Source organism: Chelonus insularis, unplaced genomic scaffold (assembly GCF_013357705.1).
Source record: "Chelonus insularis isolate UGA/USDA-ARS -01 unplaced genomic scaffold, ASM1335770v1 contig_279_pilon, whole genome shotgun sequence".
NCBI classification, from domain to species: Eukaryota; Metazoa; Arthropoda; class Insecta; order Hymenoptera; family Braconidae; genus Chelonus; species Chelonus insularis.
The window spans coordinates 372,163-396,341 of NW_023276463.1; the positions used below are offsets into that span (position 1 = coordinate 372,163).

Below are 24,179 nucleotides of genomic sequence, written 5' to 3' on the forward strand. Positions count from 1 at the left end.
CTGCAGTTGGTATTGCTGTAGTGACAGGACAATGTCTTCTGCCTGCAATTGAGCAGTCACGTTACTACCATCAGAAAGTCCTGTTGCAGACACTGTTCTGTGATGCCAAAACATCACTATTCTATTGCAAGCACATTTTTTTTTATCTACATCACTTTTATTCAAAATCTCATGTGAAAATTGATTGTTTTTTTTTTTCGTTGCAGGTAAGAAAGCTTGATCGAATCTGATACATCCTGTTTTGTCCAAATAATTGGTGAGTTGCAAATAAACGAAAATCGTAACACTAATTTTAAATACTTCCCCTTAAAAAAAAATATACTTTTTATTTAACTAAAAAAAACTATCATATATTATTCATCGTAAATTTTTTGTTAAAGGAATTTTCTTAATTATTACTTTTAAAGTTTAATAATCGCTTTGAAATACATTTAGTACAATTGAATATAACACTCAAATATTCAATTGAATAATATATTAAATGCAAAGATGTATGTGATTTAAGTTGTGAACTTAGTGAGACGTTTAATTATTATTCAAAGCATCACAATGAGAGTAAGTGATTTTCTGTGAAAATGTTAAGGGGAGCTAGATTCAATCACCATTCAACATCATTATAATACCTAATTAGCCGTGCCTACACTATTCTACACACTCTACGACGATACGACAAAGATTTCTCTATGCAAACTTTACTCTGAGTGTCTTGAATTGATTATTCTCCTTGCAAACTTTCGACAATCATGTTAAGTATTCACCTGTATGCAAAATTTTTAATAAACTACATACGTTTAATTATTCAACAGCATTCTTACATCTGTAGTTAACCACATTTAAGAAATCTTATGACGGTTGTTAAGTTGTTTGCAACTTAGAACTTCACTAATCTACGAATAATTTAAATGCTATTCACTTTTAAATCCTTTTATTTGCAGTTACTTTTTTTTCTTCCTTTTATTTATGATTAAAATGTAAAAATAGTCCAATGGTTCTTTTTTTTTTCTATTCTGCTGTACGATGTTATATTTTTCAACCCAGATATCGTAGATAATTGAAAAAAGTTTCAGTGAAATTGAAACACATTTTTCAACTTGAACATTTTTAATATGCTTTCGTAGTTAGAAAAAATATGTAAAATTCATTTACCTTATTTCTATTTTGCAAAGTATGTGACCTATAAATATACAGAAAAAAAAAACGTGACAACTATGAAAAAAAATTTGTGCTTGACATGTTACACATTGGTGTTCAACTCTCAAGAATACGACTATTAAATAATTAATAATTTCGGGTGCTTTCTTTTTAGGAACACAACAAGATACTGTGTATAGAACAGTGTAGGGAATTGCATGCAGATTGTTATCTGAAATATAAAGATTCAATTCTCTAGAACCAACAATCAAAAATTTTCTTTCATCATTTTCTTTTTTTTTACCATTTATACACGAATATACAAAAATAGATGTCTATTTGATTTTTTTCTCAAAAGAATCAAATAGATATTTTATTTTGACATTGATTAGTGTTTTATAAAGTTTATTAAATAGTGGAAGTGAAGCTTGTAAACTAGAGAATGGACGAGAGAGGTAAAGACAGAGAAGTGAATGTTGAATACGATGGAAACGACTGTCAGATGCCAGGGAAAGATAGATTGATGAGAACTGCATTCGCGTGTTGAATGTTTGGGTTTACTCGGTTGTTTGGTGCGCTCTCACCCTTTCTAGTAGCTTCTGTTACCCTTCAAAAGCTACCGCCGCCCTTTAATGTGAGACGATCACGACGGGATTAAACTGTCAATTTGACAAACTAACTGAATCGACAAATCGATTACCTCTTGACTGTTCATCTTCGTGTCTGTCTCTCACTTGACGTAACTCACAGAGATTTTTTCCTTTGATTGTAGTCAGAGTCCAAATTATCTGTAGAGCTTTGCACACTTGTCACTACGGAATTTCCTGTCATTGAGCTTTTTATAAACACTGTTGAAGTTTAAAAAAAAAACACTTCTAACTGTTTGTTGTGCTCAATACGATTATTTAGAGATGTTTGTTAGGTTCTATTGACATTTAAAATATTTTTTCGTCATTAGAGTGATTTTATTAATCAATAGATAATTGAATGTTACAATCAGAAGTTAATAAATAAACTTACATTGTTCATTCGTTTGAATTTTATTCCAATCAATGTTACAAAAAATTGGCAGCAAGTTACAAAGTCACTGTAAATTTAAATGTTATAAAATAAGCTCTATAGAAATTAGAGGATGGCTTAATTAAGGGCCATATCAACAGTTAGTCTGATTGAAGCTTTCATTAGCAAATGACTTTCAATTTTGCACTCTCTTTTTCATGATTAAAATTTTAATTTTATTGATAAATATTCATGTAAATTAAAACTATCATCAAAATTGTAAATTATGTTAACAATGTAACACTCATTGAATTATTTACATAAATTTCATGAACAAAAGCATTTCACTCTGGTTATTAAAATAGATAAAATGGCAACACCATAGACTGTTTAAAAATTAAATTTTTTTCTCCTAATTATTGTTTTGAATACAAATACATTTTTAAAATTTAATATTCAAATAAAAAAATAATCGTTCAATTGAGGCTCACCATATTTTTTTCTCTCAACAAATAGTGCTCTATTCTCCATGAATTCGCAATAAAAATACACGAAAGACGGAAATAAATATGAAAGAAATAACAAAGAATGTACGGGCATGGGGCCAGCCAGAGGATCCCATGCAAATCAATTCGAGCAAAAGATACAGGCGTGTTAGTGATCGAGCACAAGAAGAAATACGAACGTAAGGAGCGAGGAGGTATGGAAAATCACACCCGAGAGGGAACCAGGAGTGCGCAGTGTAAGGTGTGCGACTGCATTATACCCTCTATCGCCGGTTTATGCAGCCATAAATAGCTTTTATACGCTCGGTAAAGTATTCCCGAAGCACAGTCTTCGGGCCCTGGCTTCCCGCCTATCCACTATCTATTCTATTATGCTACGACTTACTACCCGAATACCTTCACCATCACCCTCTCAACGTCATTCTTCTTCAACCACTCCACCAGCTTCTTCAATGCTTTAAAACTGTCGAGATTTTTCAATCCAATCGAAGTCTTTTTTCCCATTTAAGATTCCTGTAACATTTCAGAATTGCTATAAAATTTAGGTATGAAATTATTTTTGCATTATTTGCAGCCATTCTAAAAGGATTACTGTTTTATCGGTACCTATCTAGGGTAAAGTGAATAAATGTAGGTCGTCTTCGATTTTTCTATTCAAAAATTTAATATTCATCTGATATTCATTATTTTATTTATTAAGTGCATCTTTTTTGTTCATTTGTCAATTTAAAGTGATATTTTAAGATACTTAATACAACTCAAGTGAAATTAAATAGGCTCAAAAGATGGCCTAAAAATATTTCTAAAACTTATAAAACAAAATGAATTTATTATTATATTAAGTGTGAAAATATAAATTGATAATAAATCGGATTAATTAGTTATATTATCTAAATTAATTATTAATCATCTTTGAATGATTCAGTATGTTTTAAGAACTATGTCATCATTATTCCCACAAATATATTCCCAGTATTTTTTATCCGACAGTATTACCTCCATAAGAATTTTTTGACAATATTTACATTGAGAAAATGAAGGAAAAGAATTGAAAAAAAAGGAAGATATTGGATAGCAGGATTACCACAAGACACGCGGCCTGGCGTGTCGACTTGGATACGAAGTGAGGCTACGTTAACTTCCGACTATATTCAACAGACTTTATTGAAGTCCACCCCTGCTACTCGACCACATTGAGTAGCTTCGAGAGGTCGGTACATTTTAATGCTCTGGCATTTCACAGGGGCAACGAGTTGCTGAAGAGAAAGAGAGAAAGCGAAAAAAAAAGGAAGAAAGAGATCCTAGTTGAGTGAGAGTGAAGAAGAGCATGAAATAAAAAGAGAACGAGAGACAAAAAGGATATAAAAAAAGTGGTAAAGAAAGAGAAGGTGAATTATAAGCTAGATAGAGAGCTCGTATTCAATCTAATGCATTCTTGCGATAAAGTTTATTGCTGTGTTACTTGCGTACGTCAAGTCTAGATCTATCATCTACCCCTTGTTGGCTCGTAAGTTTCACAAACCCAAGCACCAGGAATATGGGGGTGCAATACCAACTAACTCCTCTGTAGGGTGAGAAGTTGTATTTCTACTTTACTCTCGTGTACATTTAAAACTCTGTTTCTATCTACTCTAACTTATTCTGTGAGATTTTACAACCCTTGTCTGATTACTCTCGGTCTTTACTACTTCTTTACATCTTTTATACACGGAAAACATCAGTACTTTCCTAATTACTACGATTATAATTATTACTACAACTTAAATGATTTTCATTTCTATTATCAGTTTTTTTTATGTTTACTTGAAATTTCCTTACACAACATTCATCTATTGATCAATTATTTTTTTATAAAAAAAAATCAACACCAAGTTCATGACAAATTCGGAAATGTTCAAGTGTATAGTAATGAAATACTTGGATTTATTTTTAAATGCAATAAAAACCGAAAATATTTAAGCTGTGATATGATATCAATGACAATTGAATACCACAGTTTATTTTTTAAGAATTTCAGGAGGTACTATTGACGAATTTCTTCTGAATCAGACCAATACGATAACGATTGACTTGTTAGAAAGAGGACAGGGACACAAAGAGGAGAATTCCGAATTCAATTCCAGGCAGAGCCGAAAATTCGATCCGTGATGGCATGGTATGGGATAGCATTCTCCCAGCTATCTTCGAGCGTATGAAATTTTGATTATCACTCTAAATAGAAAACGATAGAAATAACAAGAGTAAATAGTTGCAGAAATAAGTGAATAAATAAATAATGTTGGTCGTGACAATAAATTTTTGCTTCTTTGTTATTTTATTAATTTGTTTGTACTAGATATCCATTGCAATAATTAATTATTTATTAATAGAATTTTTTTTAGAATATTATTTCGATAAAAAAATCATTTAGCTTCTTAAAATATATTATCCAGTTCATTTGTTTCTCCATTTTATTTGGTATATGGAACATACTGAGTAAATAAAATATAGTGTCTTTTTCTGACGGGGAAAAATAGGAGAGAATCGTAAGTGATATTAATTGGATGACAAAATGTTTTTGAAATGTTTTCCATCAAATTTCTCAACATCTCAGGTGTCACGGAAATTTCGGGTTGTGTTGGCTATACTCGTAGGTGAATATGGCAGCTCGTAGGAAAGTTAAGTAAAGTAAACTTGGCGTGACGTTGAGAGAACAGACTAGCCTCTGGCTTAGAGATATAGAAGTGAGACTAGTTGTCTACCTCGTGCTCTAGCCGGTTCGCTGGTTGCTTTGGTGGTCTTGTTGTTTCAACTCTGCCTCCAAGGTCCTCCTTCCAACCCCTGCGGTGACTTTCGTTCCCACCCGAAGCCGCTTACATCCGCTGCCACTATTGTATCCAGTCGAAAATAAATGGAAAAAAATTCTCATGTAAATTAAACCTCCCCTCCCTCCCCTTTTCTTGAATATTTTTCTACAGAATGTAGAATATATGACACACTCCATTTTATCCTTCAATTAAAAATTGCAGAACTCGTCAAACAATTTTTTCACGAATATTTTTGATGATCAAGCGAGCATGTGAAACTCGAAAAATTGAATGAATTTTCCATTCTAACGAACTCACCCAAGATCCTCTGGGAAAATTGGGATGAATTACATTGTAAAATTTCATGAGAAACTGGTGAAGAATAATTTGGAAAAAAAATTTTTATGGAACAGGAAAAATGTATAAAAGGTAGTGTATGTAAAAGATGAAAGGGTAATGTATGTTGCATTCGACTCGAAGTTTGTCAGACAATAAATTCAGATGAATATAAATTGTAGATAGTTAATAGATAATCAATTGGAATTCTATTGTCATATTAACAATATCATAACCTAGACATTCCTATTTGTTGGAATCAACTATATTTCATTATCAATTTATTGAACTGCTTTTGAAAAATTTTCCAAACGTATCTATAATATTTGATGTGAAATCAAAAATATCTGGAATGTTATTTTAACATCATGAAGACTTGAATTAATAAGAAAAAAATTGTATTTATGTGTATTTAACTTTAATGAATTAAATAGTCGATATTGTGAGCTTTTTTTTAATGGAAACTTGACATGCATTGTAATGCTCTAGTTTCAACCTTTTTTTTGGAATAATTCCTAACTCATTAAGTTGATTCATAAAGATCGATTTATTTCTCATCGCGTTTCACAACTAGGGAATTATAAAGCCAAGTTTAATTACCGTTTCTTCCGTGTCTTTCTGATCTCGTGCTGGCACCGATTTGTCATTATTGTATATAGTAAGTGAATGAGAGAAAGCTGAAGAAGAAAAGAAGGAAAGAGTCAGAAGAACATCACGATAATGACTTACGTATTCGTAACGCGTTGCTTCGATCGACTGGCAACGAACACTAGGAACTTTTAAATTGATTTGGATTCTCGCCAGTACCAAACGATTTTCTCATTCCCACATATATGTTTGTGCACTTCTACGTTCTCTTTTTCATCCTTACATCTTCGTAAAAGACCTTTTTTTTCGTTTGTTAGCTTCAAATACTTATTGTATTAGTCTGGAATTATTTCCACTTCATTGTAATTCTCCCTGATAATTAGATATCTGCCAAAAACTGTCATCCTTTTTCCGCCCAAATGGAAGTCATGGTAATAATTTTACTTCAGACAAATAGAATTTCGTAGAAATATTTTTTCTACAATTTTTAAAAATTAGTTTTATTCTGTAAAATATGAAAATTGAATTTTATTTATTTATTTTCGATAATTTAATTTTAATAAAACATTTATTATTAATCAAAAAAATATTGACTGGATTCCTTATTTGATTCAGTGACTAAAAGACATGTCGGGGTTTCTTTGTGGACTTGTGGTGCAAGTTAATTCCCACTGTTTTTACAGGATAAGAAAGTTAGGAGTGTATCATGGGTTTAAGATAACTCCCAGCTGGCGAAGGTGATGCTTCTTAGTTCTTGTAGCCGACGGAGTGTGACGTTAACTCCTCTCCTTAGCTACACAGGTTGACCAGGTTCCTTGTCGGTGGTTCGCAGTGAATTATCGCCAGAGTCATTTACTATCTCGATGGCAAATCTTAGAAATTTATTACCCGTAGCCGCGAATGAAACGTAATTATGAACTTCTATTTTTTTATACGTTTTATACAGTTTTACTTGTGAATATAATACATTTCTTGCAAAAGTATCCATTAAAGTTTAAATCTCGTGAAAAAACAATACTATGTTCCAAAAAATTTTGGCCAAGTGCCGCGACAAAACCACTTCAAGTCCTCTAGGCTAATAATAATGCCAATTAAGACCATTGTCGCGTGTAAAAGTAAATAAATAATCAAAAATGGAGGAATATACATTTTTACTACAGTCGTTAGTATAACTGTGGCCAAAATTATTTGAAGGACTTGAAATTCTCATAGACATTTCACGAATCATCGAGGAAATTTTCTCATGTATTTTATCTTTTGAAAATGAAAAATGACCGTCAGAATTCGGTCAGTTGTAATGTAGACTCTCTAAGAATATATACAACACTATTTTTCTTTATTCATCATGAGTAATAAATTTATCAATAACACGTATTAATGGATAAATAAATCCCGGTAACTTGCTTGAGTTGATAAGATTATTACTATAACAATAATTTTATGCAGTGAATTATGATGAGGATAGTGTGAATAAAAAACACTCATGAATATAAATCAGGAATGAGTATGATCCTAAAGGTCTTTACTACCAATTTTCCAAAATCTATTATTTTTATTTATTATCATTTATTTTACACCTTATTTATCATAAAAATATACGTACGAGTAAATGTACGTACGTTCATTTTTAAATTTTTCAATATGTCTTCAAATGGCTAGAAACGTAAAGATATCATTCCTTCTACTGAAAAAAGATTATCAAACTGTTAACAATGCTTGCTGATTGAATTCTTGTGTAATTATTCATTGAAATGTTGAATAGTTAAAAGAACAATAGCAAGCTAAAAAATATTCATAAAAGAATCAGTAGATAATTGAAACTTCTAATTCACTCTAAAAAGCAAATGTTTGTTATCAATCCCAATTATGTAAATTCGACAAAATATTCCCTTATTTTTTTTTTTTCAATAATGACATGTTCATTGACCAGGTAAATAAGAGTAAAGCGGAAAAGCTGTCACGCTTAAAGAAACTGAGAACAAAGCCTTGATACTCCGGATTCAAGTAATTTTGTCGTTTCCAATCGAATTTTTTTTCGACTCAAATTACAACTGAAATTCATCCTGTGTTTGATAGCGTCTTTAAGTATTGGATTAAGCAACTGTTTGAAATAAAGCGCGACGAAGAGAAGAAGGTAAGAAAATGGTTACTAATAGATAAGGAGGAAAAGAGAAGATGGAGAGAAGTAAGAAGATAATTTTCACTCTAGATTTCGTCCTGCAGTGATCCACGACGTCTCGTAATTCTATCCTCGCTTTATCCATGACGCTATCGCTTGCCTCGAAGTTTATTTTCTCATTCCATCTCACTCTTCAACACCAGGAATGTGTTTTCCCTTTTCATTCGCTCTATCTATCTACGACTGAGCGAGAATAAGTTTCGTCCTCAAGGATTTCGCCTCTGGTCATAATCAACGCGAGTGAGATTGCGTTAGTGTCTTCTCAAGAGTCCAACAGACGAAAGATAAAGAGAGAAATAACATCCAATAAGTTAACTTCTCACTTGGTCTGTCGTTTTTTCTGCAATGAAATTTACCGAGTTACGACGCCTGTTAATAAAAGAAAAATAGAAAAAAAAAAAAACGAAAGTAAAGAAATTATAACAAACACAATGAGACATGTAATCAGATTGCCAATGATAATATTAAAAGTCTCGATTAGACCTGGTGGAGAATAAGATTGAGAAGATTGAAGAATTCATCACCATCGCAATGTTGGAGATAAAATTACCGTGATCAATATCAGCAGGAGGTTCATTCAGAAAAATAACCACCATTACAACAACTATCACAGTATTTTCATTACTCTGATTTATAAAAATTCCTCATAGTAAATTTTATTTCTCTGGAAGACTACAATTGTTTATGGAATTTGTTCCTCCGTTTAAGTAATTGTAACGAATTAAAATAATTACAGTAACACCAGCAGAAGAAGAAGAAACAAAAGCAGATTGAGTGAAGACAATTAAGTAAGGTCAGAGAACTCGATTGAATCAAACCCCCTGTAGTGTCAGTGTTACCAATCTAATCCAATCCCTCTCATTTATCTCTTCCCTTACCTCACCACCAATTTTTTCTTGATATAGACACGCACAGGATGCGTAAACCATGAAAACCCTTCAGTTCACCCTCGAAGCTTCTGCTTTAATCTCAGAGTCATCGAGAACGCTGACAATGACAAAGGCTGGGGGAGAATATACTCCTGTGACAATGTCTGTCTATCAAAGGGTTTGGCTTCTTCAGATTCTTTTTCCTCGTCGAGAGCCAATTGTCACCCATGACATCTTCACACTTTAGAGAAAGGAACAGGACATTTGAAGGCTATATAAGAAAGTAAAAAGCACGTGCCACTTATCCTCAAAATCCTTGAACAAATTTATAAAAGCCTACGTGCCTTCAAAATTTACTTTAACCTTTTTTTTTTGTTTTTCACTCTCGATTTTGCTACTTTCCCTCTTTTTTCCACCCACGTGTCACTTTATAGCCTTCATCAGGGAGATTCCCACGTGTGAAAAATAAAGTGGACGTTGCAGAGGACTAGAAAATTGTGTGAAATGAATTGCAAGGGATGAAAAGGGTTTTAGGATGGCATCACAGTCCACTGGAATATTTAGTGAGCTACGAGAATTCTCTGGTGGCTTCCGGATAAGCTTAAACCCGGTTATACATCTTCGAGTCTTTCTTATGTAAATATTAGTTTCGAGACCAAGTCATTTTGAAACCATATATCTATCATTTTTACCCTATGTCCTTGTTGCTCGAATTTTATGTAAATTTTATCGTTGTAAATTGAAAACTAATACATAACTTTGTACTTTGACTAAAATTCTGGGTTTTTTAAAAAATTTTTTTTGTGTTAACCTAGAAAACTTGTGATTTTTTGTTTGATAAAAATTCATATTTACAAGATTTTTGGAAGTTCGTTGAAATTTTAATGAATGGTGCAAAAGACCTGTGTTATTTGATCCTATCCTTTGAAATAATGTAATTCTTCTCAATCATTTACCTATTGGAGTACAAAAATTTAAAAAATTTTATTCGAATTCGATTCGTGTAAATGAATGGAATAATATGAAAAATAAGTTTGTATGATATGACCAAAAAAGTAATAATAAATGACGATGTAATTGGGGCGTAGTGGAAACAGCGAATTAATAGCAGCTGATGAGATTTGATGAATCCGAGGACTAGACCGATTATCATCCGCTCAATCGCGGCGCTTCAGCGAGCTCGACAATGGAAACAGATTCATCGAAGTACCGTTTCGTAAGCGGACGGATATTCTGCGCGCAAATTCAATTTAATAACCGATCCAATCTCGGTGGCTTCAGCGATCAATGTTAACGCTTTCCCTTTCCCTGTCTCTTAGCAGCATCCGCAATCGTGTTGATACAGTCTGAGGCCACCAATTAGTTCCGGAAACTTCGTAGGAAACTGTTGGTAGGAATAGAAAGGACAAGAATGTATTGTCAGAGTCGAGAAAAGCCGAGGACACCTTAGCATTCTGTTAATGGGATGTAAATGAAACAACGAGTCTGTAGTTACTTTACCCATCCTCATGATGTCCAGTCTAAACTTTTAAACAAGACTAATTTGTGTCTACCGTTCTAAGTAATTCATTAGACTCAACGAGAACAAGTAAAAAATATTGATTGAGTATAAGAACTTTCTTTCCAGTAATTCTCATGCAGGTAATTGGTTTATTTCAACATGTAATTGATCTAGGAATGCTAAATTATTGAAAAAGTTACCATTAATTGTAACATCAATACTTTTTTCTCCATTTACGAATAAACTATATGACCTTTGAGAAAAAGTATTTTTTAAAAAATAATTCCAGACAGGCATAGTGAAAACTATAAAATAATAATAGTGTGTTTGAATTTTTAAATTAATTATAGTACCAAGTAATTATTCCATTATTTTTTTTAACCGTCCCAAAGCGATTAAAATACTTTAAGTTAAACATTTTAATTGTAATCTTTAAATAAAATTTTTTAACGTATTTTACACGATTGGATTGATTGCTATTAAATAAAAAGTAGGATATAAAAGTTTGGCTTTGAATAGTCTTTGATCTCAATTCATTTTCAAGCAGTGCTTTCAGTAAGAGATTATCAAAAAATGACATAAAAAACTACTTTTATGAAAGTGAATAAAATATTTAACTTCCATCTAGACATAAAGAGTGTTACAGAAATTCAGTAGCAGACCTAAATGACAACAATTGTCTATATGATGTGCTTCGAAGTGTTTGATGGAATCATCCCTCGCCTATCGTCTAATCAGACGCTTTTGTCATCAGTCGTAAAATAGTCTTAACGATCTAAATGGGGAGGCCTTTAATGCTGCTTATTAGCTCGCATTAGTCTAAATTGCCTTGAAGGGAGAAAGTTTATTGATATATTTCTCTATTCACAGAAAATATACTGTTCCGAATCGTCCTTCGGTCTTCAACCCTTCTGTTTCTCTGCATATCAATTTCCAAGACTAGCTTGCATCTATCAACATACATTTATTTGTTTGTATCTATTTCATTTACTTGAGTGGCCTAATTTTCATGCTTAATGACCGATTAATCGTCGTTATATCCACAAGTCTTTAGCGATAATATTCAATTAAATTGCTCACATTCGACAGAGTATCGATAACCGAAATTCAAGCAGACGCAATTAATTCTCGCACACATGCCAATATTTTCTGTGGTAGCCATTTCGAAACAAGGGAGGCTTGATATGAGGAAAATAGGAGCTAGAAGGGGTTGGTGACGGAGGGGCTTTCAAAACGGTGTAGGAGAATAGCAAGAGGGTGCGGTAGTAAATGCAACCACCAGTGGCAAAACCCCCTCGTTGTCGCTTAAACGCCATCCCCGATGTGCAGACTATCATTCGCCGGTTGTTGTGCCGATATCGGGCATATAGTCCACCGTACAATGTATAACACAAACGAGTTCGATGTCTCTCGCCTTTACAATCCTCTCTGTGGTTTAACAAGAAATGAAACCAAAAAAAAAATCATCATAGTAACGGGGAAAAAATTGTAATTTTTTTTTTCGATGCATGAAAACAACACATCAATATTCCAAGCTTGTCTCCATGTTATAATAATTGTGTTGTGAATGGAAATAACATTCAAAAAGGATTTGTTGTCTATACATTAATAGGTATAGAATAAATTACGATTTATAGACACGTTAATTTATATTTTAATTTTCAATTAATGAAAAAAAACTTAGGGTAGTAATAATGCGTAATCATTAATTTCGTTTAAACAATTTTTTATGAAGGTATTGGAAAACATTTTAGTAATATATGTTTTTGTGAAAAAAAATTAATGAAATTTATTGATGGAACCTGTGAAGAACCTCTTCTGCTGATAGGAAACGTTCAGGTACGTTTAATGGATCCATAAAAAATTTTTTTTTAATTGAAGTTCCCTCCAGTCTCCAGGAATAACTAATTTGATTTTAAATCTATAACATAATGTTGTAAAATAATTGTATGTCTCCATCAATACATAGTTTGATAAACGACAGAATTTGTTGTTAGCAACGCAAGCTAGACTAGGACACATTAGACATATTTATTTCTTTTAATTAATCCTGTCATTTAAATAACCAATTTCTTATATAATATCTCATATTATTCACATTTATTTTACAATATTAACGTTAATTATGATGATGATCTACCTTAATATTGGACTCTTTCATCCAAGTTATTTTCTTATTGAATTAAATTGTAAGTTTTACAAGGCGATCTTTCTTTGTATCAATTTCATTTATAGTTAAAACCTCATTAATTCCATCATTTTTAATGAAAGATCCAATAAGAATGTTTAATATAAAAATTTTACAGTGTATTCATAATCATCAAGAGTTCTTTAGTGAAATTCTTTGCACTTCTAGTTGATGAGAATAATCATGACAAGAGTTTCAAAAGGATAGTTTTATAGACTAAATTCAGGACCCGCATGCAAGAGAAGCGCTTTGGTCTTTCTCTTATCTTACCAATTACCCCTGGATCAGACTAAATTTTCTAGCTGGTCATCGATACTCCGGAAATGGCCTCTTATCAAGGAATAAAATCATATCCCCTTTCCACTATCACCTGCAGTGAGTCCGTTTCGTTATCGTGTGGTGGATAATCGTAACGTCGAGTCCTGGATTAAGGCTAAGAGATGAGCCGATGAATAGGTTGTATGCATAGAAGGGTTGTGGTAGCCTAGGACGACTAGGTTGACCTGGATAAAGGATGATTCAAAGCTACTTTGTGCATGTTTTAATCTAGCCTATGCTGAAATGTATACATGTTCCTTCGTTTCTCTACATATGCATCCCCTTTCTTAGCCCCTCATGTATCCCTCTATCGTAAAAGCTGCGAATCCTTCGGCTACAAACGTGGGATCACGAGGTCTGCAAACAAGATTGTTGCATTATTCGACAACCGCAGCTTTCGAACTTGCGGTAAAACGTCCCCACAAATTCTCCCTTTCATGCTCCCACTGTTCCAATCCTCTATCGCTAGCTTGTTTTATTTTTTAATTAACATTAGCTCTTTCATCATTTATTTATTAATTTATGAGGAAATCCCTTGACAAAAATTAATTAAAAAATTCTTTCTTTTGCACCATTTATTAAAATTTTAATTTGACATTGCTTTGGTACTATACTTCTTGATCTATTATTAATAAGCAAAATACTCAAGTACAAAAAGGATCTAGAAAATTAATCTTTATTGATTGTTGGGAATTTTTATACAACAATAACAATCAAAATTCCTGATCCAAAGTTCTTTAATAATTTTTTGCAATGTTTTATCTTGAATTTATTATTGATAGCAGATCAATAATATAGGCCAAAAAAAAAAAATTTTGTAAAAACTTTTTAACTAACTTATCTAAATTTTTTGTATTTTGGGTGCTGAGTTGGATTTGATATCAGTTTGTTTAATCACCTACAATTCTCCCACTATCTGACATTAATTATGCATTTAAAAAAATCTAAAACATTTTTAGTATTTTCTTCCTTTTGAACTGTTAAAAATATTTGTTATACATTTTGGTTTATAAAATTAATTTTTATTTAATGTTGAATAAAATAGAATGTATTGTAAAAAATTACCATTGCGTCACACAAAATAGAAAATCAGTTGAAAAAGGATTTACTCTCTGATTCAAATTTACTAGAGAAACGTTAGTGTTTTAATTCATCGACTTTTTATTGTAAACTTCATGTTTACTTTCTAATTAAAAAAAGCTTCATTTTCATTCTTCTCTCGGTAAACATACAAATAATAAAAATAATAATAACAAATAGAGCAATAAAAGAGACAAAAATGACGTAAAGTTTGAAAGAGTTTTCTTTTATACCGTTGGGAGAGACACAAAAGTTTCCATCGGTTTTGCGAGATCTCCCAGCTGCCAGAATTTGTTGTACAATGAGAAAAGAATAAATAAAACGAGCCGCTTAAAGGAGTTTAAATATGCACTGAAAATTAAGACTGGAGTTGGGTTTTCGAGATGGCCTGAAAACTTTTACGGATGTTTTCGCGTATGAGTCAAGTCCACTAATAACTTGAAATCGTTTAGTTTGTTAAAAATACTGAAATAAAAATAAGGGAAAAAGGTAAAGACATTTTTAAATTAAAGAAAAAAATATAAAATAAAAAAAGGAGAGAATGAGGAAAGGTATTCAGTGGGCATTTACTGTCCCGTTGGTCCAACGAATAAAGTCTTTCTTCCTCGCAGTCTCTTTCAATTTGCGTCATTACTAGGGTTCTCATAGCTTCGTTCTTTATATCCCAGGATAAAGAATAAAAATCCAGGGATGATTGAATCTATCCACGTTTTAGTTACTTCAAGAGTATGTGTGGATACTTTTTTTAATTAATTACTTTAAAACACTTTGTTAATTCATGAAAGCTGGAATTTACTCTAATGTAATGGAAAAAAAAATTTCCTAGTTGAAATAAACGGGGATATCTTGAAGCTTAGAGTTGGAAACATGATGGTGAAATAGTCCAAATATTCACATAAATAAAACGATCTTCTTCAGCTGAAAACCAACATAAAAAGACCATCAACTTGCAAAGCTTAGTATTTCATTCTAAAACCCCAAGATGAACCACGATCATGTACGAAAAATTACTTTCATGAGCTGTATCATAATCAAGACTAGAAACTTTATGATGTTCTATTTCTGATGGAAGTCAATCAAGTCTTTGGATCTCTTCTACACATTGATAAACTAACCAATCTCATCACCCTTAAAAATAAGCTCATGTCAATTCCTACAAGTTTATAAAGCTGAATCAAGTTGAACGATTCAATCTAGACGAGTTTCTATGACAAGTAAATTCATCAATTCAAAACCTAAAATAAAATACTCTAAATGTAATTGAATTTAAGAGGGAAAAGGGTAGGGACTGTCAATGCCAAAAAGTATAGGCAGCAGGGTATATAATTAGGTCTGGGTTATAATTAGTATGAGGCTTAAAAACGCATGATCGTCATTGGACGAAAGTGCGTACGCCAACATGACACTTGGTTCTTTGTAACCCCGACCATGCCAGCGACACTTGTGCAATGAGATTCGAGGTTGCTATCTATAACTGATTGTGGTTCTCAACTTATTCCTTTCAAGGTTATAGGTTATAGTGATTATCCTCTAAAAGAAATGGAAATAGATGAATGCATGTAAAATAGATGGCAAAGAGATTGTTTCAAATTCTCAATTATTTGGCAGAGTTGAAGTGTCTTTTATAAATAGAGAATGAGGATTGGTTGATTAAGAATCGTGATTAGCATTTATTTCGGTCGTGTTTGGGACAGATTCCATGGCTCTAAACTTGGCACGATGTTGGCCTGGTGCAACCTGGTCCATTAGCCCCAATATCGTCGTAGCTTTTCTCATCATATAAACTTCACTGGTCTATCAGTGTGCTAGAGGTAACAGGCAGAATCACTTGGTGTAGATGTATAAACTCGCTTGACTTTTATATCAACTCCTTTTTAACTCACTAATATCGTATCTAGGTCCCGTGGTGCTATTTTATGCGAGGTCACAACATCGAAGAAGATGCAATTATTTTACTCATGTACATATCAAGCATATGAACGCAATCGTTACAATTAATTCGACTAATCATCTGTAATATATCGCTTTCTGCTTTTCCTATATATTTGTGTCGTGTGAAATTATTCCTACTGACATTTACTATTTGTTTGTGTCAACTGAAATATCTCATTTATTTAACTTTAATTTCTCTACTTCAAGTGTCATTAATTATTATATTTTTTTAAAATAATTTTTTTTTTTCCAAATAAAGACAATAAAATTCTCATTCAAATTGAACGTCATTTTAATTGGATATTTCTTTGCTTTTGTGGAGAGAATAATGTGGAAGATAATAGATGCTTCAAACAGAAAATTCTCTTAAAAAAATTTTTTATTAATCAATTTTTTATTCAATATGTACACATCATCATGACTTTACAAGCAAACAAAAAAATGTGTATGAGATAGAGTTTTTTTTTTAAACTATAATTGCAAGTATTTTGATAGCCTCCTAAAGCTGAAACATATTATTCTTTAGTGATGAATCCCTGAGGACAGTTTCAAAGAACATAAAGGGAACTCTTCTACCCACATTTTCTATACTTTATTTCAGTTTAATAATTTTATCTTTCCAGTAAAAATGATTACAATATGATCATTTCCATCTATTCCCACAGATTAATTACTTTAGACAAGATCCATACATTGATAGAAGAATTTTTTTGAATGTAATATAATTTATCAGCAGCTAATAAGTATGAATAAATAACTTTAGATATCATGAAATGTCATTTGATTATAAATAATATTTATTTGTATCTAAAAAATGCTGAAAAAATTTCAATTGATGTATTTATTCCCGTACAATAAATTCTTCTATCAGTGTATAAATAAATAATGTAACTAAATGAATAATCATTGGATTAAACAAAAATTTTCCAGTATTTCTCGGTTTATTGGCTCTGGAATTTGTTGAATAAATGTAATCAGTAATTTATGATATTCAATTATTTCCTCATTACCTAATATTTTTTCTAATAAAACTAATTCATATACTGCAATTTTCCAAGCATTCCCACATTCTTCTTTGCTGGTATTCATTATTTTTAATGGTAAAAAGGAAAAAAAGCGACTTTAGGAGATATTAAAAATTTTTAAACATTCTTATTCACTCAGAACGAAGTTTCTGCATTGACACAAATGTCTATACTCGTTAGGATTAAATAACGCAAGACTGACGTCATCGATACATGAAATTCACTTGTCAGTGGGTTAATAGAGGTTAAGTAACCACAAGTATCTACGCAAGAAATAACTCATAAATGTCATAGTAGTAGGTATAAACTAGCAGAGAAGATTAGGAAGTTTTCAAGTAAACCAATTAAATGACTTTTTTCCATAGAAAAGTTAAAGTTCCGTAAAAATAATTCGAAGAATTGTTAAAAGGGTGGTATGAGGATAAAACTGCATCCTGGAATCGGATTAAGAAATCGAGCCGGCTGGATATTGCATTTTTGATCGTTCTGGCGCCACGGCGGCGAGAAAAGTGAGTGAGAGAAAGAGACTCAGCAGTGTTGTAATCGTCCGGGCTTTCCTATTGGATTGAATTATTAAATTCAATTTTTCGAGTAGCAAGAGATTTGAATTATTAAGCCACGAAGGTTCCTACCCACACTATCAAGAGAGTTGGTAGATTTTTTTTTTTTCTAAGAATGCAACTTTTCTTCCTTTATCTTTTTTCCCACATTTATCATACGTTCTTTTATTTGGAAACTTTGAAATCATTTTTTTTTATTAGGTTCATTTTGATATTAGCTTTGTAAAGAATATTCAGTTGTTGGAAAAGTAGATAATATTCATGATCCTTTCAACTGAAGTATTTTTTGTAAAAAAAAATTTATAAAATATGGTATAATTTAAATTTTTTTTTGTGCACGCAAAATATTTCAGTAGTTATGAGAGTATGTTTGTTGTTGAAATCATTTCTATTATTACAAAATTAATTCTTAAGAATTAAAATTAATAAAATCTTAAATTGAGCATTCATTGAAGAAATGAAATAAAAATCGACAAAAAAAGAAGCAAACAAAACTTAATACAATTACAGAACATTTCATCGTTTCAAATTGTCTGGAATGTCTTGAGGCAGTATTTTTTGCTTGGATTGTCATTTATCGGAAGACTAGTAAGTTGAACGCGCCGGTGACCGGAAATTGTTTTGATAGGAGAACTGTACGGACATCCTGGAGATATTCTGTGATTCCTCCGGGGTTTAATATTGCTTCTACGTCTATCACATGAGTAATAATAATTTTAGTCATTTCCAAACAGTCTATAGATTTAACGGCAAGTGTCTACTGGCGATCGCTCAAAGTGATTTCCAATTGAAGATGTCAAATGATAGTCTTTGAGGCTGTAAAACATCTGTCCAATGTCCCAAGAGTCATTTAGATGTCTCTCGAATTATCTGTTCACGTAATTCCCGAATCGTCGATTCGTGAAACGAGCGAAAGCCGATCACGTTTCTATCGGATCGTCGTGTGTCCCTCGATGGCCAGTCGACGCGTGAGACATTGGAGTATTTTCTTCTTTGTTCTTTTCATTTTCTTTCCATTCTCTTGTCTATGAAAAGGGCCAGACAGTTTTGCTATCTACAGTCACTACCAAAATGAGCTAGATATTTTCTCAGGCTTCCCTTCTTGTGTTTATCAATCATTGAAAAAACAAAAAATTTTATATTGATGGAAGAGATTTATTAATTGTCAAAAGCCTTGGTAATGAACACTTCAGTATTTTTATAACAAATAAATCTTGTTTAATCGTAAAAAAATATTTCTTAGAAATTAATTTGTATTAAATACTTAAATAAAATTAAATGAAATAATGATTAAATTAATTAGACAATAAAAAGATTCATTTTGATTAGAAAAGAGTGCATGGAGATGATACATAAGAATAATGGGCTTAATCAAAGACTGAAATGCTGAAGACAAAGTTCTATTCAGGAAGAATAATATTTTTTGATGACACTGTACTCCCCTATGGAAAATGTCTCGTAACGATTCATCTATAGGCAACCAAGTGATCTTTACCGGCTAGTTTTACGCTCGATTACACGCGGAGAACGAAGAAAGGATTGAAAGAAGGACACTGTGAGTGCAAGAAAGAAGACTAGGAGCCAGGAAGTCGGTTGAAGTCTCTCAGAAATGAATAAAAAAGGGCGAATAAAAATACAAGAAAGTTCAAAATAAAGAGGAATATATAAAAGTCCAAAGACGAGGAAATCAGAATCGAAAAGCTCTTGGTAAGAGTTTCTCAAGTAGTTGCGGAGTAAAAAAGGGGTAAGGAGAACGTTATGAGACAGAATACAAAAGAGAGAGAAAAAAAGTAAAATTGGTGAATGAAAAAAAAAGAAAGGGCGAGACATATCGGAGCGCTTGGCTTAGCTGTCGGTATTATCGTATGAGAATCTCTCATCGGATCCAATAGTTCGAGCGCGCGGATGTGGAATAAAGCTCATCAAGAATTCAACCCGCAATCCGCATTCGATGAATTAAAGATGTCGTTCGAAGTAACAAGAATGGATCTGCCGGTACGCTGAGGTCCTATACTGCTTGCAGTCGCGACCTCATACCCATTTATCTTTTTTTTTCTTTCTATTTTTTTTTCTTTCACGTCAAATCATTGATGACTTCTATCAAATATCGTCCGATCTGTCTTTGGATTAACCTCACTTGATACCGATGTCAATAGGTCACAATTGGAATACAAAAACATCTTTTTCGTTTGTTATTGAAAACAGCTTTGTTAAAACTGTATATGGTGATTTATTTTTTTTTCAAATTCAGCTATCATTTTTTAAGACAACTTTGCAACTGCTTTTGGTTCTTTTTATAAAAATTCGATTTTTATATCAGATTACGGATAGCAATATCATATTACTGTATATAGATTAGTGATCAAAAGTATTTTGACGAACATATTAATTGCGTTAATTAAAAACAAACAAGAAATACAAAAATGGATGTGTTATTTTTTTTGAAAAATATCCAAAGTATTAGTTTTAAGTTTTATATCGTCAAAATGTTTTTTAGAAAATAATTATTGTTGTTAATTATTATTATTATCGTCATAATAATAAAAAAGTGTATTTAAAAATATTTATTTTATTTTTCTTGACAAAAAAATATTTAATTCATTTACATAAAATAAATTCCATTGAAATAGAAGAATGAAAAGAATAATTCTTATTTAAACTGAGTAAATTTATTCTCTCCCTCAAAAAGCAGTTACATTTGTAGTTTCATTACTTGTCTCTATTACCCGAACCTTTCTCAAGCTCGTAATGCCAAAAATATAAAGTAAAATGAAAGGATTACAAAGCCATTTCTTAGAGGGGAAAATTTGGTTGAGATAAAGTAGGCCGTGCAAGTGTACTGTCGTGATATAATCGAGAATGAGGAGCGAGGAAGTAAACGAAGGGGGTCTCAATGTGCCAAAGAGTAGGTAAGAGATAAAGGAAAGAGTTAGTCAGAACTAGATTCCAAAGAGAGAGAAAGGAAGTGAGATAGAGACTGAGGGAGAGAGTTTGAGTGTCAGCGGAAAATCGAGGGCGGCTTTCGAGACTTGCGCGCGAGTTTATAGACGACGACACGACGACGGAGTTGGTCGTAGTAGTGGATTCGTACCTGCGTGGTTGCCATCATTAGGATGGTGGGCCATAGCTGCAATGCGGGCACCCATACTCCCGGTAGAGGGGTTGCCGTTTGGGGGTTATACCCACTATGCATCGACTATGCACTATCGCGGAATCCCTCCGCCTAACCTCCATCCAACAAATGCATGCAGAGACGACAAGGGTGTAACGTGGCTGGCGAACGTCCAGGTAGACTTCAACTAGACATCGTCATCTAATGTTCCATATACAGGTGTACTTGTACTTACGTGATGCTTTTTCTCATTTCACTTCCTCGAAACTCTTTCATACTCACACAACTCTCTCTCTCTCTCTCTCTCTCTCTCTTCCTAAGAGATGAAAAGTTGGTGATTTATTAATAAAATTTATTTTTGAATCTCTTCATAAATATTTACTTTTAGGTTTTAATTAAAATTTACCGACCGAAGAATACTTTCATATACTTGTTTATTTTGTGTAGGTTACATTTTTGCAACATTTATTTTTGACATACGCCAAAACAGAGAATTTTGATTCTTTAACCATTTTTTTATGTATTTACCCTTGTGGAAAAAATATATTTTAATTTAAAAATATATTAAAATATTATTCGGCAAAATATTTGGAAAAAAAATTCTTTTCCGATATGAGCTATCTTAAACAATTAGTTTTTGTATACAGTTTAATATGTTTCATACAATAATTTTTTTTTTTCCTTTTTTCAAAATGTTCCAATATATTCATGAGTGAATACTCATGGTCATTTAAATCTCTTTCTTAATTATTTCTTCTACCACCTGCTTGATCATTCTCAAAATTTTTTTATTTTAAATAATTATTTTCAAACATTCCTAAATAAAAAATATTTATCTTAATACATCAATTGTCTCTATCTAATTTAATAATGAATCATCGAATTAAAATAATTTTTATTAATCAAAAATAAATCTAAAATAAATCATTAATTACTACAATAAATTATTTATAATTATCTATATATATTTTTAGCATATATTCATTTGATTCTCATAATATTTTTTCAAGCACATAATTAAGTGACTTTGACTAGATTATTTTTAAGAAGACAAAAAAAAACGTTATAATTTATTAATCTCCATTAAAAGCTCTCAGTTAAAGTGTATCGAGCAAAGAGCAAAAATTTTCCATGCTTATTTAAGCGGTTTCATTCTATTTACGTCTATCTTGTTTGAGAGAGCGAGAGAACGAGTGGAGTATAGAGGTTGTAGTTAAAGAAAATGCGCCAGAAGTCGATTATTCCTTTTAGAATGGTGAGTTTCACATCTCTAAAATAGACTGGCATGCGAAAGGAGAGCAAATCTCACAGAGAGGGCTGTACACATATACACACGTTTTACCCTGTAGAATGATGAAAAAAGATAAAAAAATGTTCGAAAGAACAAAATAAAAAAAAAAAATATGTGCATACATCTAGAGAAAAAGAAAACTGTTTATTTATTTATCTGACGTACGCAAAATCGTAGAATGATTGCATCCTCGTTTGTACGTATACTGAAGGAAAGAAAAAATAAAAGGAGAAAGGAAAAAATTCTCTTGGCCGCGGTGCTTTTCAAATTCAGCCGAGAGGCTCGTGCAGTCAAGAGAAAGAGGAAAGAAACATACAAATTGAATTCACATTCAGTGAAATGGGTGATGTAAATTCGTCTGCCAAAAGTCAACTTGCTTTTAAATTAAAAAAAAAGAAAGAAAAAATAGATGCAATTGAATTTCAAAATTGCCATGTTGCATAACAATTTATATTGATAATAAATGACATTCCTTTTGTACAAATATTTGTACCTGTAGGCGAAATTTTATTATAACATATATTATTTCTCTTTTTTTTTATCATACGCAATTATGTAAAACATTAATTTTCATTTTCCAAATTTACCTTCAACATATAAATATAGATATGGCAACTTCACATTTTTTATTTAGATTAATTTATTTTTCATTTCAATTTACTCACAAGCACTTTCATTTAATTTATCACCAGTAATTCTCATGTTTTCATAATTATTAACAATAAAATTGATTTATATCAACCACCATTAATTGTTAATAAATTTTCATTTGAAGTTTTTAGTGAGATTCAATTACAGATAAAATGAGATAGATACACTATGTAGATATTTCGTTAAAAAATAAAATAACCACATTTAATTTAATATTGCTTGATTCACGGAGTTTATAAATATAAAATAATTCACAAGTTCATTACATTTGGGTAAAAATGTATGAATAAAAAATAAGAGCAACAATTGAGTTTAAAAGATTGATATTTTACGTAAAGAATCACGTGAATGACGAGGATACATTTTATATATTTATTTGAGCCGCAAGGCAAAGAGAGTGCTATTAATATTACGATAGAGAAGAGAAACGTTATTGCAGGAACGAAGCGGTAACTCTACGTTTATTCAAATAATACTTTAGGTTGAGCCTTGCGTTCTTAGCAGGAGGTATAAGTAATCTTGGCAGATCCTGCGATAGAAGGGAGAGAAGAATGCAGAAAAGAAGAAAAAAAAGCAGCGGATGAAGAAAAAGGTAAGAAGACGTGCTTGAGGGGGCCAGGGTGCCAAGAAGAAGGGGATAGACAAGGCCATTCGTTTCAATGAACGGCCTTATAGAGTGAGAGAGTCTCCAAGATCTTGCCTTCTTTTTCCTGCTTCACCACGTTCTCCATTCTCTCGTTTAGATCCTTAGAATAAGGATCTGGATATCTCGGCTCGCCTATATAGAACTTTATGCAAGTCCTCGTCTGAATAGAAAAACACTCGAACGCTCGATTCGTTGCTTTACTCTCATCTCCGGCCCTTCCCGCAAGAAACTTGACGTTTTTCTTCTTCTGTGGCGAGAAAGATCTCATTTGAATGAAACCCAAGGTGCTCTTATTCGCTTGGTGCACTTTACCAATATGTTTTGATGCGATCGCACGAGTGAGAAGGGAAGGAAGGAAGGAAGTAAGTAGGAAATCAGGTCTAAAGTAAGCTCGAATTTGCTTCACTGGGCAATCTTGAGACTCCTTATAGATTCCTCATTCAAGCGTGCAACTTACTACGAGTAACAGGCTTGGAAATAT

General features: G+C 32.1%; 1 long non-coding RNA gene across 1 annotated transcript in view; it reads left to right on the plus strand.

Annotated features, from left to right (window-relative positions):
• Nucleotides 1–24,179, plus strand: part of LOC118065246 (uncharacterized) — a 142,789-nt gene that overhangs the window by 113,785 nt on the left and 4,825 nt on the right. The window contains exon 2 of the long non-coding RNA XR_004690147.1: nt 207–256. This is a non-coding gene — a long non-coding RNA (uncharacterized lncRNA). The remainder of the gene's footprint in view (nt 1–206; nt 257–24,179) is intronic.